Genomic DNA, 3,553 nt, shown 5'->3' on the forward strand with positions numbered 1-3,553 from the left:
CATCCAACTCTCCATTTAGGAAAGCAGGCCTAACATCCATTTGATGAACAAGAAGACCATGTGAGGCAACTAGTGAAAATAGTACTCGAATAGTGGTCAGTCGATCCATAGGTGAGTAAGTATCAAAGAAGTATTCACCTTCCTTTTTGGTATAACCATTGCCCATGAGCCGCTCCTTGTACTTCTCAATAGTACCAACAGGCCTAAGATTCTTCTTGAATACCCATTTGCATCCTATAGAAATGATTATTATTATATTTCCTAGAGTCAATAATCAAATGATTATTATTATATTTCCTTGTTCATGAGAATTGTCTATTATTCATGCTATAATTGTATTAATCGGAAACCGTGATACATGTGTGAATACATAGACCACAATATGTCCCTAGTGAGCCTCTAGTTGACTAGCTCGTTGATCAACATATGGTCATGGTTTTCTGACTATGGACATTGTATGTCATTGATAACGGGATCACATCATTAGGAGAATGATGTGATGGACAAGACCCAATCCTAAGCATAGCACAAGATCGTGTAGTTCATTTGCTAAAGATTTTCTAATGTCAACTATCAGTTCCTTAGACCATGAGATTGTGTAACTTCCGGATACCGTAGGAGTGCTTTGGGTGTACCAAACGTCACAACGTAACTGGGTGACTATAAAGGTGCACTACAGGTATCTCCGAAAGCGTCTGTTGGGTTGGCACGAATCGAGACTAGAATTTGTCACTCCGTATGACGGAGAGGTATCTCTGGGCCCACTCGGTAATGCATCATCATAATGAGCTCAATGTGACTAAGTGGTTAGTCACGGGATCATGCATTATTTGACGAGTAAAGTGACTTGCCGGTAATGAGATTGAACGAGGTATTGGAATACCGACGATTGAATCTCGGGCAAGTAACGTACCGATTGACAAAGGGAATTGCATACGGGATTACTTGAATCCTCGACATCGTGGTTCATCCGATGAGATCATCGTGGAACATGTGGGAGCCAACATGGGTATCCAGATCCTGCTGTTGGTTATTGACCGGAGAGCTGTTTCGGTCATGTCTACGTGATTCCCGAACCCGTAGGGTCTACACACTTAAGGTTCGATGACGCTAGGGTTATTAGGAAGACTTGTATGTGATTACATAATGTTGTTCGGAGTCCCGGATGAGATCCCGGACGTCACGAGGAGTTCCGGAATGGTCCGGAGGTGAAGATTTATATATGGGAAGTTGTCATACGGTCACCAGAAAAGTTTGGGGGCATACCGGTATTGTACCGGGGCCACCGGAGGGGTTCCGGGGGTCCACCAGGAGGGGCCACCTCTCTCGGAGGGCCTCGTAGGTTGTAGAGGGAAGGGAACCAGCCCTTAGACGGCTGGTCGCCACCCCCCTTGGGCCCATGTGCCTAGGGTTGGGGGGGAAACCCTAAGGGGGGCGCCCCCCTTGCTTGGGGGGCAAGCCCCCTCCCCTTGGCCGCCGCCCCCGCCCTCTAGATCTCATCTAGAGGGGGCCGGCCCCCTTCCTCCTCCTCCTATAAATAGAGGGGCGAGGGGAGGGCTGCAGCAACACATCCAAGGCGCAGCCCCTCCTCTCCCCAACACCTCTCCTCCTCCGCTAGAGCTTGGCAAAGCCCTGCCGGAGTACTGCCGCTCCATCACCACCACGCCGTCGTGCTGCTGTTGGAGTCCCTCTTCTTCAACCTCTCCCTGCTCCTTGCTGTATCAAGGCACGGGAGACATCACCGGGCTGCACGTGTGTTGAACGCGGAGGTGCCGTTGTTCGGCGCTAAGATCGGATTCCACCGTGATCTGAATCGCTTCGAGTACGACTCCCTCATCCGCGTTCTTGCAACACTTTCGTCTCGCGGTCTTCAAGGGTATGAAGATGCACTCTCCTCTATCTCGTTGCTAGTTGCTCCACAGATTGATCTTGGTGATGCGTAGAATTTTTTTATTTTCTGCAACGATCTCCAACAGTGGCATCATGAGCTAGGTCTATGCGTAGTTTCTATGCACGAGTAGAACACAATTTTGTTGTGGGCGTAGATTTTGTCAATTTACTTGCCAATACTAGTCTTATCTTGTTTCGGCGGCATCATGGGATAAAGCGGCCCGGACCGACCTTACACGTACACTTATGTGAGACAGGTTCCACCGACTGACATGCACTAGTTGCATAAGGTGGCTAGCGGGTGTCTGTCTCTCCCACCTTAGTCGGATCGGATTCGACGAAAAGGGTCCTTATGAAGGGTAAATAGAAATTGGCATATCACGTTGTGGTGTTGGCGTAGGTAAGAAACATTCTTGTAGAACTCTATAGCAACCACGTAAAAACATGCAACAACAATTAGAGGACGTCTAACTTGTTTTTGCAGCATATGCCTTGTGATGTGATATGGCCAAAAAGGATGTGATGAATGAAATATATGTGATGTATGAGATTGATCATGTTCTTGTAATAGGAATCACGACTTGCATGTCAATGAGTATGACAACCGGCAGGAGCCATAGGAGTTGTCTTTATTTATTGTATGACCTACGTGTCACTGAATAACGCCATGTAATTACTTTACTTCTTTGCTAAACCGTTAGCCATAGTAGTAGAAGTAATAGTTGGTGAGACAACTTGATGGAGACACGATGATGGAGATCATGATGATGGAGATCATGGTGTCATCACCATTGACGATGATGATCATGACGCCCCGAAGATGGAGATCAAAGGAGCAAAATGATATTGGCCATATCATGTCACTATTTGATTGCATGTGATGTTTATCATGTTTTTGCTTCTTATTTGCTTAGAACGACGGTAGTAAATAAGATGATCCCTCATAACAATTTCAAGAAAGTGTTTCCCCTAACTGTGCACCGTTGCGAAAGTTCGTTGTTTCGAAGCACCACATGATGATCGGGTGTGATAGATCCTAACATTCACATACAACGGGTGTAAGCCAGATTTACACATGCAAAACACTTAGGTTGACTTGACGAGCCTAGCATGTATAGACATGGCCTTGGAACACAAGAGACCGAAAGGTCGAGCATGAGTCGTATAGAAGATACGATCAACATCACTACAAAACACATCTGTGACATTTTGGGCTGAACGAATTTTTTTCCTGTCATACATATGACACTTCTATGACGATAATTGTGACAAAACCCGTTATCATCATAGATGTGGTGGGCTCCTACTTCTATGACAAAAATCATGTCATAAAATGGGCTTTTCGTCCTGGGCGGGCCGGAGACGCAGTTGCATGACATTCTTTGGGCCGTCCATGACGGAAAAAACCATGGTAGAAGCGAGGGTGAGGAAAATTTCGGGGAGTTCCCGGTTACGGTGGGAGGTCGGGGGCCGAGCGATGCACGTTTCTCTCGTACACGTACGCGCGTGTGTGCGAGGCGTTGGCTCTAACTGAACCCGAGCGAGGCGTTGGGCTCTAACTGAACCCGAGAGGTTGCATTGTAGGCTACGCGTTATTGAACCCGAGTGATTGATCGATGGCTGTTAACTGAACCCGATCGAGTGATTCCTTCGCTACTGCTGC

Source organism: Triticum dicoccoides, chromosome 1B (assembly GCF_002162155.2).
Source record: "Triticum dicoccoides isolate Atlit2015 ecotype Zavitan chromosome 1B, WEW_v2.0, whole genome shotgun sequence".
Classification (NCBI taxonomy): Eukaryota; Viridiplantae; Streptophyta; class Magnoliopsida; order Poales; family Poaceae; genus Triticum; species Triticum dicoccoides.